A 17,467-nucleotide genomic window follows, 5' to 3' on the forward strand; every position below is an offset into this window, starting at 1 on the left:
TTGTTTATCATCTGCATCCTCTATTGGAATATAAATTTCATAAGGGCAGAAATTGTGTCTTTTCTGTGCACTGTTAAAATATAGGGCATATCATATCACCCCTGTGCTTAAAATCCTCCAGAGGCTTCTCTTGTATTCGAAGTGTCAAAATCCTATTCAGCCACACTGGCCGTCTCCACCTCTGGCCTGTGCACATCCTGTTCATTCTACCAGGACCCGTACTCTAGGTAGCTCAGATCTTGCTTCTTCTCTTCCTTCAGTCCTTTCCCATTTCTATAATGCCTTTACTGATCACCCAATCCAAAATATGACCCCATCCCAGTTACAACACTTCCTAACCTTATTCTCTGCTTTGCTTTTCCTCAGCAGTGTACATCACATTTTATAATTTTTTATACTTTTATATTTTATTTATTTCTATCATTTATGGTCTGACTTCCCTACTAAAATGTAAGTCTCATTGGGGTAGATATTTTAGTCTGTTTTGTACACTGTTGTAGCTGTAGTGCCTAAGAGAGTCCCTGGTACACAGTAGGCTCTCAACAAATATTGAGCAGTAAATCTCCAGAATTAATGTATGAATGAGTGAGTGGGTGAATGAATTAATAACTCATCATTCAATGGCTAAAGAAATGGACATGGATATCAGAATCTCATGTTATAGTTATCATGATTATAGATTAACATTAGAGTTAAATCAAAATGTCAATTAGCTTTTTTTCAAAGATTGGAGAAAGTGGTTTAGACGAGAGGCCAGCATGGAGCTTCCTGCTGAATTGGAGGTAAAGGATTGACCTTAGTTGTCCAAGTGTGATAAAGAAGCCAAAACTCAGAGAACGGGAACTCAGCTGACGTTCCTGAGCCAGGGCTCTGTGTCCTATCCACATGCTGACTCCTCATCATCAAGACGTCCAAAAAAGGAAGAGAGAAAAGCCCACTCTTTTTTGCAGTTATCCTGCCTGCCCCTACTAAAGTTGTGACTGCTGTTACATTCTTGCAAGTTACATCCATCAGATAATTCGTTCCTCCTACTGTGGGAAGGAGCAAGTAAAAAGGAGGAGAGAGAGAAAGGTCCAGGCTCTGTCTCCAGCCCTCCCTGAGAAGATACACAGGTAACACACAGGTAATAACAAAATTAAAAATAATAACAAATAATAAAAATAGTTATCCTGAAGTCACACATATAATTAAACACACTCTGGTTTCCCATTCCATAATGTGGGCTCAGATACTCTCAGTTTAGCCTTTTTTTTTTTTTTATTATTGTATAATGCTGAGCTAAACAATGTTCCCAGATATTATTATAAATACATTTCTGGACTGGCTGGACCCAAATAACGATTACAGTTAAGATGCTGATCCTTAAAATGAATAAGAATAAAAAGATTGTGTAACATTAATTTAGTATTTGCTATATGCCAGGCACCATTTTAAGATCTTCATAAATAGAATCATTTAAACCTGACTTGGACTTAGAGAGGTTAAAAAACTTATTCAAAGTTGCACAGCTAGTAAATCATGGAGGATGAACTCAAGCCAATTCTGTCTGATGCCAAAGTCTATATTTTTAATCACTAACTCCTTCAAACTGCTTCTTAACCTCAAAACAAGGTGAGCTACTGATGGCAGCTACCGCTCCAGATGGCTTGCCGTTGCCATCATGCCAGCTGCAGCAGGGCGGCACAGCTGGGACTGCAGATTTCATGGAGCCGGTGGGAGCCCTACCGGTTCTGAGTTGGGGCGGGAGCTCCGCAGGTGCCCAAATCGCAGCTGCAGACGCAGACCTACTGCTCCATGGAGCAGGCAGGAGCCCCGCCCTCCTGGGCGGGGCTGCAGCTGCCCAAATTGTGACAGTGAATCCAAGCCTCCTGTGCTCTTGGAAGGCTGGAAGCAGGCATGATCCCTGCCCTGCTGGGCACAGCCGCAGCCACCCAAACTGCTGCTACTGATGCAGGCCACTGAGTGGGCAGGAGCCCCACATGGCTCCCAGCTGCCACCACCCAAACCTGGCTACAGACTCAGGCATCCCTACACTCTTGGGGGCCCATGAAGGCCCCCATCCCCTGATAGGCTCAGAAGTGCCTGCCCCCAGTGCCTGGCATCTCCTGCTGTCAGTGCCCCCTCTGATCTGGGAGCACAGTGGGGCAGAGTCCTGGGGCCATGGATGCCAGTAGGAGGCAGACAGATTCCTGGGTGGAAGGGGCAGCTCCTGGTAAGCCCCTACCTTTGGGCCAGGGAGGGCCTGAAGACTGGTGGACAGACTGCCAGCCCTGCAAACCAGAGTGGGGACTTGTGGTGCTTCTTCCGGCCTGCCCATGGCCACCCATGGACCAATCAGCATGCACTTCCTTCCCTCTTATGTCCATAAAAGCCCTGGGCTCAGCCAGAGCAGGGCAGAGGATGGAGGGACACAGAGAGACAAAGAAGGACCAGCTGCAGAGAGGAACTAGTGCCTCTGGTGATAGCTGGACGTGACAGACAGAAAGGAGCTACCCTCTCCAGTGACAGGTGCAGAGAAGACAAGAAGACCCATAGGCAGAGAGGAGCCACCCTCTCCAGAACCTCCTCTGTGCTGAGAGCTGAACACTCCACAAGATGACCCACCTACAGAGAGGAGCTACCCACCTGCCTACAAAGAGAAGCTACCCACTGTAGGTCTCGTCTGAGCTCAGTAAAGCTCCTCTTCACCTTGTTCACCCTCCATTTGTCTGTATACCTCATTCTTCCAGGATGCGGGACAAGAACTCAGACAAAGGCACCAGCCACAGAGGTTTCTAGCTGGAAAAATTGGTATCCTAAAGACTCTATAACACTACCTCTTATAGAAGTCCCTCATAACTAGGAATTTTTTCTACCTGAGCAGGCTACATGTTACATTCACACTCCCAACCAAATGTTCCTGACTAAACCAGCAGCAGGCCAGATCCTATTGTCATAAATGAGGTGATTCTACAAATTAAGAAAGAGTTTGAGAAACTTGACTGTATTCAGAGAAGGGAAATACAAGGTGAAGAGATCTTAAAGGCCATGCAGTTAAGAAGAGGTTGAAAGTATCATGGATATTGACTCTCAAGTAAGGATGATTGTGAGGTGAGGGTGAAAAATATTGTCTTAACAGTTGACAGGCATTTGTTGAACGAGAACAAATTTACTCAGTGTTGTTTCCAAACAGCAATCCAAGCAACAGTGAATTGAAGTTATAAGGAAGCTAGTTCAGAGAATAATTTTTAACCAGATTGTTCAGAAATGAAGCACCCCACTTCTGGAAGAGTCCATCAGAGCCTGAGAGGGATGTTGGAGGAAGAATGATTCTTGCATTAGATGAGAGATGGGCCTCGGTCAGAGGCTCCCAAACTTACCCATCCACGTCATGTTCACTGCTCTGTGGTGAATGAGAAAAAAGGAGAACAATATAGTAAATTCCTCAAAACGTCATATTTATTCACTTTAGAAGGCCCTCTTTTATTTTGAGATTGCACTGTTCCTCGTTTTAAGGCATTAAATGAAACTTTTCCACATTTAACATTGTTGTTTTGTTTCTTTTATTAGTAACCTTATATGGTAAATAAAAAGCTGATAACAATGTCTTCAACACAGATTTTAAAATAATTTGTGTTACAACGTATATAATCTAAAAGTCTGAGAACCAGCTGGCCTAGATGAAAACTAAGATCACATGATTCTATGCAGCTCTTTGACATGGATACCAATATAAGAATCAAGGCAGACTAGTAGTCAGGTTACACATACTGGGCACTTCTGTGCCATAAGCTTCATGTCTATCATCTTATTTAATTCTCACAACTTTGTTAGTTAGGTAACATTTACATTTCCCTGAGTGATAGGGCAGTTAAGTAACTTGTTCAAGGATGCACCACCAGTATACAGTGAAGCGAGGATTGAAATCTAGGCTGTTGGTCTCCAGAACCAGGCTGCTTAGTTATTATGCTACACTTGCCATATTTAAAAAATCAACACTCCTTCCTCAAATCAAGCAAGCAAGCAAATGAAAGAAAAAAAAGAAAAAAGAAAAACCCTTAGCAAGTTAAGAATAAAAGAAAACTTTTGTGACTTGATAAAGGATTCCTACCTATAAAAAATGTTATTCCTAATGATAGAATATTAGAAGCCTTCCCACTCATATCAGGAACAAGACAAGAAAAACTCACATCATTGCAACTATTCCATATCATAAATAATATATTAAGGTAAGAAAATTAAAAGGGATAAATATTAGAAAGCAGGATATAAATCATTATTTGTGATATGCTCATCTGCCCAGAAGAGAATGAAAAAAATTAATAGTTTTCTTATTTACCAACAATAAACAATCCAAAATGTAACCCCATCCCAATAGAAGTTTCTGATAGAAGTCCTAGTTCTAACTCTACCACTAGCTCACTATTTCTCTTCCTTTTTCTGAGACTCAGTTTCCCCATCTTTAATGAATGTTTGCATTGATTCACACTCCAGTATAATGCTATTTCTCTTCTGAGCACTGCCATTGGCCAAATACCAGATCCCTTTATTATTTAAGGAATACTTTATAAGAATGGAAAGCCAGAATTGGCCTTGAGAGATTTTTCTTTGCTCATAGTCACTAGGGCACAGGTGTGTTATCTTTATGAAGGCTTTCGGACTCTCTCATGTGCCATGTTTTTCTCAGAGTAATCATTGGTGCCATTGTTGATTACACTATAAAACTCTCAAAGGACTGGGGTGCATCATAGTGCTAAGAGTTTCAGACAGATGGAACAGTGTGGAAAACGAGCAGAAGCTGGTGGAATATTCTTTCTTTGGTAATGGTGCATAATTGTTCCTTTTTGAAGGGTTCCACTCTTGCATAGAACACACATCAATGGTGAATCTTTCTTTGGTGCTCCAGAAGAGCAACAAAACTGGGACTTGAATCATGAAGCAGCACACATCTTCTAGTTTCATTTGTAAAACAAAACAATAGATTTGGTTTTTCTCTTAGTCTATTTATGCTGCTATAACAAAATACCACAGACTGGGTAATTTATAAAAAACAGAAATTTATTTTTTCACACTTATGGAGGCTGGGAAGTCCAAAAACAAAGCACCAAAAGATTCATCGTCTGTTGAGGGCTGCTCTCCGTCTACAAGATGGCGCCCAGCTGCTGCATCCTACTGAGGGGAGGAATGCAGTATCCTCACACGGCCAAAGGCTGAAGGGTAAGCGAGACGAACACGGCATGAAGCCTCTTTTTCTAAATGTTATATGTTTTATATACTGAATTCTTACAATAAACTAAGCTAGACAAAATAAAATGTTATTAAGAAAATCATAAGACAGAGAAAATACATGTACTATTCATTAGTGGAGGTGGATTATCATGAAGGTCTTCGTTCCCGTTGTCTTTACCTAGAGGAGGCTGAGGAGGAGAAGGAAGGAGAAGAGTTTGTCCTTACTGTCTCAGAGATGGCAGAGGTGGAAGAAGTGGAGTAGGTGGAAGGGGAAACAGGATATGCAGGCACACTTGGTGTAACATTTATCGAAAAAAATCCACAAGTGAACCCTAGTAGTTTAAACCCAAGTGGACCCATATTAGTTCAAACTAATATTCAGTTGTTCAAGGATCAACTGTATATTAGTCTGCTAGGACTGCTATAATCAAGTACACAGACTGAGTGGCTTAAACAACAGAAATTTATTTTCTCACAGTTCTGGAGTCTGGGAGTTCAAGATCAGAGTGTCAGCAGGTTTGGTTTCTCCTGAGACCTCTCTCTTTGACTTGAAGACAACGACTTTTTTGTTATGTTGGAGCCTCTTTTATATAAACCCAATCCCACTTACAAGGAAGGATCCTAATGGCTTAATCACCTCTTAAAGGCTCCACCTCTTAATATTGTCATATTCGTAATAGCTGAATTTTGGAGGGGACACATTCAAATTATAACCATAGTCTTAGTTAACTGGGGATTCTCAGTGTCTAGACACAATCTAAATATTTAATGCTGGGTATATGTGTGTGTTGCATAAGCGTTTCAGTCCAAAAATGCAGACAGCTAGAAATAGGCATGTCTTAAAAACTACAAATCATCTTAGTAACGATTCAAATTACCATCATGTCAAACTGGTGAAATTCTACCTTAATCATTTACGCTCCTTAAAACCCAACCACATTATCAGTTTCTGAAATCAGATTCCCCAGAATCAGAACCTGTGAATGAGATTTAATAATAAATATTACTGGGCCCGGCATGGTGGCTCATGCCTATAATCCCAGACCTTGGGAGGCTAAGGCAGGAGGATTGCCTGAGCCCAGGAGTTCGAGACCAGCCTGGGCAACAAAATGAGACCTCATGTCTACAGAAAAAAAAATCTCCAAGAAAAACTAGTAATCAAGGAAAAATGAGATGGAAAAGCACTCTAGGAAGAGTACAATATTAAGAAAAGTCCCCAGTAAGGTAATTTTGACTCGGTCCCACAGGGGAACTTTGGATACAGTGTAGATTATAATATTAGTCCCACTCAGGAGCTGAGGAGCTAGAATATTTATATTCTGCACACTCATCAGTCATTGGTTAAAAGCTAACCTTCGGGTTTGTGAATTCCCAAGAACAACTGGCTCTCTACGTGAAGAGAGAAAGGGTCTCCAGAGACCCCTGACAAAAAGATGCAGAAGCTGATGAGCATGATAGTTGTAAAAGGGATCCAAGGAGATGTAGGCAGAGCACTAACAATATCTGCTACAGCCCAAGTCTTGTGCTGTTCAGACCCACTATTCCTCACACTAAGTTTACTCCACTAATTCTTCAGAATAGTGGCTGGCCACAATTCTAGGGAAAAATGAGACTTTGTGTGAGAAGAGTTAATGGAATAAGCTGTCTTAGTCTGTTTCTGCTGCTATAAAATACCTGAGATTGTGTAATGTATAAAGAACAGAAATTTCTTTTTTTCACAGTTCTGGAGGCAGGGAGTCCAAGCTCAAGGTGCCAACAGATTCAGTGTCTGGTAAGGGCTGCTTTCTGCTTCCAAGATGGCACCTTCTCATTGCATTCTCACGTGGTAGAAGGGCAAAAGGGAACTAACACTGTGTCCTCATGTACAGAAGAGATGTAAGGGCCAGACAGCTCTCTGAAACCTTTTTCATAATAAACTTCATTATTGCCATTTGTGAAGGTAGAGCCCTCATGCCAGAAGACCTCACCTTTTAATACCATCACCTTAGGATTTAAGTTACAAGATCAGAATTTTGAGAGGACACATAGATTCATGCCATAGAATCCCTGCTGCAGTTGTTGATCTCAAGATCATCACTGCTATTTATTATGTTCCACCTTTAATATCCACTTCAGATTTCTTTCCACCATTGTCTAGTACTTCTGCTGGTCTGAATTGCTTTCCTGGTGTCGTGACCCAAATTTTCATCCCTAAGGAGCCAAAGCCTCTAGTAATCACGTCTTTGTTGGGTCATCTTTGTTGTAATTGCTTACTCTCAGTTAAAACTGGGTTGGAAACACAAAGCAATACCCCAGCAGGTCCCCTGTGTTCCACATATACTCCTCCCTGCTTCCATTATTTAGCATCAACCATACCTCCTTACAGTGATCAGGGTTAACTACCCTATAGTATAGTAAGTTTTTTCTTTCTCTATTGTTTTACTAGTAGGGAGAGACAAAAAGTACCAGGCAGCAGCCATAACTTGAGGCTTGATAGAATCCTGACTGTGCTCAGGTAAAATAATAGCCATCCCCCAACCCCAGGAATCAGGACTTACAGACATGATGAGCCTCAAATGGTTGAGACAAGAAGCTCAAATTCTCCAAGTGAGTCACTAGGTGTGATCATGAAAGGCATATGTCGAAGTCTCTCACTACTTTTCTGTTCTTATCAATTTCTGTTCTGTCCTCAGCAATTCTAATTAAATAGATATGGAATGAAATCCAGATTCCTGTATTTTTAAACAACTCCCTGAATAATTCTGATGATTACTCTTTACCACTATGGCACACCACTATGAGTGAAATTGATTCATTCATTCAAAAGATATTTATTGAGTACCTACTATATCCCAGCACTCTAGATGCTGAGGTATAGATCTCGTTGTTCAACAGTGCAACAGTGAGATCTATATAGATATAACTGGATATATATATACACACACACACATATATATACACATGCACACACACACACATATATATACATACACACATGTATAAACATATACAAACAATGTACATAAATATAGTATAATTATTAAAACAGGAAACTAACATTAGTATAATATTATTTATGTCTGGAAAGTGATCCTTTTCTTCCTTTTCTTTTTACCTTAGTGTTTCCAGTAGCTTTCCATTTCACCCTGTCATAAAATTTACTGCTTGAATCCTTGTTTTCTTTAATTTCCTTGAAAACACAATGTGGTTATAGTTAAAATGTTTCTGTTTCCTAGAGTAAATGTTCCAAAATGTTACTTTCATCCATCTTTTGCATAAAATGTTCTTTTAATCCTTTTCACTACACAATGTTTATTTGTTTTGTGTGCTGAATATTTTCCTGCATATTCAATCTTAATGTAAGTCAAAAATTTGTCCCTGATTAGTATTGGTAGAAACTCCTTGAGTCTCCTTCCTATTTACTCAAGCATTATTTTGATCTTGCCATTAGCACTAATGCTAAAGGGAGGGATTTTTACGGGAAATATTCTCTCTTCGCAGGTATAAGCTGTCTATAATGGGTGGGTGGATCAGTGGGTACACAGCTGTGTCTATCTACAACTGCGGTTTGGGAAATTTGACTGCATTTTCTTACTGTATTTATTTTAAAACTTTTATTATTCATTCTGTGCTATCCCATATTCCATGGGAGGCATACCTTAAATTTGGATTTATTTTACTACTTCTGATATACAATCTATTTTCAATATTGAGTGGTCTTAAAAGCTTAGTGCACATTTAATTTTGCAAATCAATACTATTATTCCTGGTTTGCAGCTGCGGTAAAAGTTCACCTGTAGATCTCTACTGCTTGGGAAGTCATAGAAACATAACGGCATTATTTAGTCATACAATTTCTCTTCTAGACCCCACTTCATTCCAAGTAAGATGTTTTCGATCCTTCCTCCAGCCCAATCATGCCAACAGTATCTGCTCTTCTGATTGAGATGTGCCACTGAGGTTCCTGTGACCCAGCTCCACCCACTTCCCACAGCCCAGCCCACTGTGCACATGAACAGGAAGATCATGAACCTACCCTTGGCATCCTTTATCCCGAGATTGTGTTATAAAGATGAAGGCTGCTCTAGCTCCAGCATTAATGAAGTTTACTTTCTCTTAGTTCATTGTTTTACTTCATTTCAGTAAATATGAGGCATAAATGTGCACTTATACCATTATCTTTCCCATTAATCCCATTACTTTTATAATCAGAAACAAACAAAAAGCCTTTTTCATTTTGAAAATAAAATCCATTTAAAAATGATATTTGATGGCGATTTCAATTCCAGGAAATGAATTTTTCTACTGAACAATCTGGTTTTCTTCTGAATATGTAATCAATTTATTATTTTTCTCCCATCTAAATAAAAAGAGATGCCTGAATCTTCTTACCAGTAGCAATTTTTTTCTGCCTTTAAACATCCCTCACAGCTCACGCCAAGCATTCAATACAAAGAACACCCTTAAGCTTCCTGGTCCATGCATTTTACTCTGTACTAGACTCCTGAAACCACCTGTGCAAATATCATAACTCAGAAAATTATTACAGTGAAAGAGATCTGACCTAACCAACTCCATCTTGCTTCTAACCCCCAAGCAGTCCTTGTTCATTCCTAGGAATATGCCAAAATAATTTTGGGAGGAACTTAGATTATAAGTTAGCTTTGAAACAAAGATGATAACAGCCCTTTCCCAAAACAAACCCCTTCCTGTTTGGGAACTAGACCACGTTTGCAGGACTAACAAATTAGCCACAAGATTAGAAATTATAGTTTAGTAGTCATGCAGCTGGAGGCTGCAAGATTCTAAGCCTCCCAAACTGCTCCTGGCAATAACATCACTATTTTAAAACCTCAGATAGGTGCTTGTGATATTTTGCAAATCCTGCATTATGATGCATCAGCTGACACCACCCAGACCTGTCATCTGGCACAACCAGTTCTGCAATCCCATCCAGGAGAAGAAGACAGCAAGAAAAACTCCTTCTGACCCCCTATGATTTCATCTCCAACCTGACCAATTAGCACTCCTCACTTCATGAGCCCCTACCCACCAAATTATCCTTAAAAATTTCAGTCCCCGAGTTTTCCAGGAGACTGATTTGAATAACAATAAAACTTCAGTCTCCCACACAGCAAGCTCTGTGTGAATAAGTTTTTCTTTATCGCAATTCCCCTGTCTTGATAAATCAGCTGTATCTAGGCAGTGGGCAAGGTGAACCTATTGGGCAGTTACACATTTGAGGGATCGTCTGGGATTTCCTTTGTGGCTACCTGTTCATGGTTCAGTGGCCCCCTCTGGCAACCGATCCAGAGGCTAGCCAAGTGACCACCCAGTTCTCCTGAACTAGGGGCTGACTCTGGTACTATCTCTACCGGCAGGGCATGGCTGATCTAATGTGCATGGATTTAATTGCAATAGAGAAATAGTCCTGGGGACACGTCCCATCCCATAACTGTAGCCCCAGGATGGAGTGTCTGTCTGTAGCCACATGGTGGTGGGTCTGTCTGTATCCCCATTGCAGAGTGTCTGTCTGTAGTTCCACCACAGGGTGTCTGTAACTGTAGTCCTATCACAGGGTGCCCATCATGGAGTATCTGTAACTGTAGCCCCAATACAGGGTGTCCAATTTGGTGAGTATTCTAGGATCTGCCAACACCTCCTTTCTTATCCAAATCAGTTGAGCTCCTTCGGGGATCTCTGTTGGCTCTTTCTAATTAGTAGGAAGAGTCTTATTCAGGAGATTTCTCCTCAGTCAGGAAGATTTGGGGGAGATTTCTCAGATGGAGAATAGGAGGCTAGTTTGGAAGGAATACTCTTGGAATTCTTGGTTAGGGATCTTGGTTTGGAAGACCTTTTGTCTGTCTTGTATTTTTGTGTGTGTGTTTGTATCTGTGGAGTGGATCTCTGAAGGACTTGCTGACAGAAGTCCAGCAGGCCTAACTTGGAGAACCCAAGTTCTGGTCACATTTGGTGAGTCCCGAATAAAGCTCAACAGGCCTGACTTGGGGTTACTGTCTGCTCTTCATCTTGTCCAGAGAACACCTCTAAAATTCCCAGTCAGAGGTCATCTCTCCCCATCTTGAGTGGATCAAAGGTGACAAGGACCAAGGGGAGAAAGTTTGAATCTTGCCAGGTTGATATTAGGTGTTGACCAAGGTGATTAGTGTCCATTTGTTATGTATATTTTCCTCAGCTGGGATGGAAAATGTTAATTCAGTTACTCATGCAACCTGTTGGGCAGTATCTTGCAAAACTGAAAAGCTTTTGCCTATGATTCCATAACACACAATGGATAATTTTCTTTTGTAACATGGCCTGACCCCACAGCTACAGCAGAGGGAGCAGGGTCATCAAAAGCAACTCCATTCTTCTGGAAGCTGCAGAGAAAGGGAACCCAGAAACCTGGTGTGCCAGCAAAAAGAGTAAGAATTTCTTACCAGCCAGGCTTCTGGGCTCTGTGTGTGTGTGTGTGTGTGTGTGTGTGTGTGTGTGTTGTGTGTATGTGTGTGTGTGTACAGTAAACGTCACCACTGTTTGTCTCCTCTGCAAGGGTTTGATTAATAGAAAAAAAGAATTTGTGGTGCTGGGAAAATTGGCTAGCCATAAGTAGAAAGCTGAAACTGGATCCTTTCCTTACTCCCTATACGAAAATTAATTCAAGATGGATTAGAGACTTAAATGTTAGACCTAATACCATAAAAATCCTAGAGGAAAACCTAGGTAGTACCATTCAGGACATAGGCATGGGCAAAGACTTCATGTCTAAAACACCAAAAGCAACGGCAGCAAAAGCCAAAATTGACAAATGGGATCTCATTAAACTAAAGAGCTTCTGCACAGCAAAAGAAACTACCATCAGAGTGAACAGGCAACCTACAGAATGGGAGAAAATTTTTGCAATCTACTCATCTGACAAAGGGCTAATATCCAGAACCTACAAAGAACTCAAACAAATTTACAAGAAAAAAACAAACAACCCCATCAAAAAGTGGGCAAAGGATATGAACAGACATTTGTCAAAAGAAGACATTCCTACAGCCAACAGACACATGAAAAAATGCTCATCATCACTGGCCATCAGAGAAATGCAAATCAAAACCACAATGAGATACCATCTCACACCAGTTAGAATGGCGATCATTAAAAAGTCAGGAAACAACAGGTGCTGGAGAGGATGTGGAGAAATAGGAACACTTTTACACTGTTGGTGGGATTGTAAACTAGTTCAACCATTATGGAAAACAGTATGGCGATTCCTCAAGGATCTAGAACTAGATGTACCATATGACCCAGCCATCCCATTACTGGGTATATACCCAAAGGATTATAAATTATGCTGCTATAAAGACACATGCACACGTATGTTTATTGCAGCACTATTCACAATAGCAAAGACTTGGAATCAACCCAAATGTCCATCAGTGACAGATTGGATTGAGAAAATGTGGCACATATACACCATGGAATACTATGCAGCCATCAAAAAGGATGAGTTTGTGTCCTTTGTAGGGACATGGATGCAGCTGGAAACCATCATTCTTAGCAAACTATCACAAGAACAGAAAACCAAACACCGCATGTTCTCACTCATAGGTGGGAATTGAACAATGAGATCACTTGGACTCAGGAAGGGGAACATCACACACAGGGGCCTATCATGGGGAGGGGGGAGGGGGGAGGGATTGCATTGGGAGTTATACCTGATGTAAATGACGAGTTGATGGGTGCAGCACACCAACATGGCACAAGTATACATATGTAACAAACCTGCACGTTATGCACATGTACCCTACAACTGAAAGTATAATAATAATAAATAAATTTAAAAAAAAAAAAAAGAAAAAAAGAATTTGTGAGACTACTCTTAGACTGTGGTAAATCTGGTATACTTTGTGCTAGGAATTTGTCTTTCTGTGTCATTCTGTCATTGAGAGATGAGTATCACAGGATAGAATGTGGGCTTAGGAACCCTATACACCTACTTTTCAAACCAGCCTAGCAGGCTGGTCGGTTACAAACTTTGCTGCAGGTCCCTGAAACCAGTACTGGATGAAGTTTCTCTCTCTTGTTTTATGTCCTTGAGAGCTTAACCTTGTGACCATGTGGGGATACTTTCTCTTGGACTCTGCCATCTAGAGGGGATGAATTTTGGGGTTCATATCATAGTTGGCTCTAAAAGCAGCAGTTAAAAGCCTTTGCAAGCTTGAGATTGGCTGCTGTAGCCTCCTTCTGGAAAAAGCAATAGAAATTGCTCAGTGCTGTAGCTCAATATCTAAGGCTTTGTCTTTTGACAATGGTAGCACAAGTTCAATTCCTGGCTTAAGGAATGAGTCCATTCTGGTTTGTTATTTGTGTTCTTTTTTTGTCATGTATTGATTCATTTCCCCCCGTGGACTGCTTCTGATTTTCTGTCTTGATTTTTCCTTTCTCTGAACTACCTTTAGGGAGATTGTAAATCTTGAAAAAAAGAATGAATGAATGAACGAACAAAAGAAAGAGAAGAAAGAAAGAAAGAAAGAAAGAAAGAAAGAAAGAAAGAAAGAAAGAAAGAAAGAAAGAAAGAAGGAAAGAAAGAGAAAAAAGAAAAAAACAAAGAGAAAAAAGAAAAAAACAAAGAGAAAAAAGAAAAAAAAGAAACTGCTTATCATCTCTGAGATAGCTTATGCATCCATGGTTAAGTCATAACCTTAGTTAAGACTTACTAATTTTGCATGGGAGGTTACCTGTAGTAGAATTCAGAAGCCAGAAATATTGGTTGTCTGTCCTGGCTAGAGTCACATGATAAGAGATAAAACATAAATAAATTATTTAAAGAGCTCCATGGTTAAAATCAGCTTAATTAAAAATGAATATTCAAGATATATATTTATATGTGTGTGTGTGTATATATATATATTTAAAAGGCTTTTATGCCTTTTCTCTTCTTGGATCTTGTTTTTTTTTCTTCCTTTCTTTGAGAAGAAAAAGTTTTTGTTTGTTTTTCTTCTCAGTCTACTGATTTATTTCCCCAGTACGTCTTCTTGCCACTCTTGTTGATGCCCACATGAGAGGACCTAAGGTAATTTCTGAGAGCCTGGGACTCCTTGGGAAAAACAGAGAAGGTGACACATGGCATATTTTGGGATAAATCTCTGTTTTCCTCATGGAACCCCAAGAAGTGTAAGCAAACAGGTTCCTTTCAAAATCTAAGGCTCTGCTCTGTTTTGCATCACATTACCTGGCATTTTTGACTTTTGGAGGCATCAGAACTTACTTTAGTAGAGGAGAGATATGTAAAGAAATTTATGGATCTGAAGATGTATTTATGGTAAGGAAGGTTATAAAGAAAAGAAATTTAACATGAGAAAGGATCTTGTACAGTAAATTCCTGTCCTAAAGTAGAATGATGAATTATTGAAGAAAGAGGGAAATATAGGACAAGTCAGAAAGTCCAGGTATGTCATGGATGGACTGTGTGAGTTGTGATAAGGTTCATAAAATGAAAACAAAAAATTTACAACTGCTACATCTTCTTCTGTCTGTGTATTTATAAGTGTTGTGCGTTTGATCTTTATATAAAGGAGCTCGAATTAATTGGCTTAAAGAAAATGAAAGCACTTGAATCAAATATTTTGTCAGAAAAATAGAAACTCTAATGCCTTCTGGTTCATGTGACTTTAGTAATCTTTGGTAAATAAAAACAGTTTTAAAGATTATTGGTAAAATAAAAATGTCTTCAAAATTTAGACGTTTGATACAAATTAAGTCAGAGATTAAATTTGCTAAATACTTTAATGTCATAAACTGCTTCTTTTGCTTTTGAAAACTGTGCAACTTACATGCTTTAGAGTCAATAGATTCTAATTAAGGCCTGGGGACATGTGTAGCTAGCCATGTCTCCTAGCTATGCTGGAAACAGTCAGACTTTATCTGCAGTTCTGTTGTGCATCCTAGACTCTGAGCCTTTGTAATAAAAATTGCTTACACTAAAAAGAAAAATTATGTGTTTTTGATACAAAGTCAGGGGAATATCTTTTTTTCAAAAAACTAATTTTGTCTAATTTAGAAAAATTAAGAATTATGTTTTCTTGTAAGAAAATAAAATTGAAAGTTTAAGCAAGTTATAGAAGGTTTATGAAAAATTAACTTTGTAAAGATTCTGTCAGTGGGCAAGTGGACTAAAATTAAAAGGGTATTTATTATTTAGTTCTTCCATAAATTAAATATTAAAACAAATGCACACTGACATAGGGCCAGAATCTTGGCCCATATGTCAAAGTAACGGGATTTTTTTGAACATTGATTTGTTCTTTGACAAAAATATTATAAAGTTATAGAAAATTTATGAAAATCTTACTTTATGATCAAACTAGTTAAAACTGAATAGATTTATAAAATTTAATTAAAAACAAGCTTTAGCATTAAAGATGCACTAATACGAAAATAAAATTTGGTTTTCTCTTTTAAAAAAATTTTTTGGAATATTGAGAGACAATCAAAGATTTTTGTTTGCCTTTTGAGTAAACTACAAAAACAGGAACGGGGAGGGAGAAGAGATTTCATGGGCTTCATGCTGTCTTTATTGGGTCTTGTTTAGAAAACTGATTCTCTCCTCTATCAATGAGTATGGATTTTTGCCTTTTAAAAATTTTTTGGAGTTACCATTTCAGCTAAATGAATAACCTGTGATCATATTTTGTGATATCCAGTTTTTTAAACCTTTAATATTTGCCAAGCCTTCCAAGACCATATTCTAAATTTTAAAAAAAAGGTCCCTAAAAGTCCAAAGAGACATATTCAGCTTACTTGATGTATTAAAATCATGCAGGAAGCATTGTCAAATTTAAAATGTTTAACTTTCTTTGAGTTATATTCATATAAATATGTTAATATGTGTTACAAAATTAATAATAAGATTCCTAAAATGCTGACATGTCTCAGTAAATGTTATTACTCACAATTATAATTTTTTAAAAGTTCTGGGGTACATGTGCAGGGTGTGCACGTTTGTTACATAGGTAAACATGTGTCATCATGGTTTGCTGCACCTGTCAACCCATCATCTCACTGTTAAGCCCAGCATGCATTAGCTATTTTTCCTAATACTCTCCCTCCCTTCGCCTCCCCAAAACAGGCCCCAGAGTGTGTTGTTCTCCTCCCTGTAGCCATGTGTTCTCACTGTTCAGCTCCCACTTGCAAGGGAGAACATGCAGTGTTTGGTTTTCTGTTCCTGTGTTAATTTGCTGAGAATAATGGCTTCCAGCTCTACCCATGTCCCTGCAAAGGACATAATCTCATTTCTTTATATGGCTGCATAGTACTCCATGGTATATATGTACCACATTTTCTTTATCCAGTCTATAATTGATGGGCATTTGGGTTGACTCTATGTCTTTGCTATTATGAATAGTGCTGCAATGAACAAACACATGCATGTTATCTTTATAATAGAATGATGTATATTCTTTTGGGTATATACTTAGTAATGGGATTGCTGGGCCAAATATTTCTGGTTCTAGATCTTTGAGGAATTGCCACTCTGTCTTCCATAATGGTTGAACTAATTTACATTCCCACCAACAGTGTAAAAGCATTTCTATTTATCTGCAACCTCTACAGCATCTGTTGTTTTTTGACTTTTCAATAATTGCCACTCTGACTGGTATGAGATGGTATCTCATTGTGGTTTCAATTTGCATTTCTCTAATGATCAGGGATGTTGCCCTCCTTGTCATATGTCATATGTTTGTTGTCTCCTTAAGAAGACATTCTTTTGAGAAGTGTCTGTTCATGTCATTTGCCCACTTTTTAATGGGATTGCTTTTTTCTTGTAAATTTAAGTTTCTTATAGATTCCGTATATTAGACCTTTATCAGATGGATAGATTGCAAAAATTTTCTCCCTCTCTGTAGGTTGTATGTTCACTCAGATGATCGTTTATATTGCTGTGCAGAAGCTCTTTAGTTTAATTAGATCCCATTTGTCAATTTTTGCTTTTGTTGCAATTGTTTTTGTCAATTGGATGAAACTTTTGCCTGTGCCTGTGTCCTGAATGACATTAACCTAGATTTTCTTCTGGAGTTTTTAATAGCTTTGGGTTTTACATCCAATCCATCTTGAGTTAATTTTTGTTTAAGGGGTAAGGAAGGGGTCCAGTTTCAATTTCAATTTTCTGCATATGACTAGCCAGTTCTCCCGGCACCATTTATTAAATTGGGAATACTTTCACCATTGCTTGTTTTTGTCAGGTTTGTTGAAGAACAGATGGTTATAGATGTGTGATCTTATTTCTGAGTTC

The 17,467-nt window shown here is 39.0% G+C and overlaps 1 pseudogene; it reads left to right on the top strand.

Moving 5' to 3' along the window:
- The first annotated feature begins 1,979 nt into the window (after positions 1 to 1,979).
- The window catches only part of LOC700275 (olfactory receptor 7E24-like), a 49,576-nt pseudogene continuing 34,088 nt past the window's right edge, over positions 1,980 to 17,467 (top strand).

The sequence above is a fragment of the Macaca mulatta genome, chromosome 14 (assembly GCF_049350105.2).
Source record: "Macaca mulatta isolate MMU2019108-1 chromosome 14, T2T-MMU8v2.0, whole genome shotgun sequence".
NCBI classification, from domain to species: domain Eukaryota; kingdom Metazoa; phylum Chordata; class Mammalia; order Primates; family Cercopithecidae; genus Macaca; species Macaca mulatta.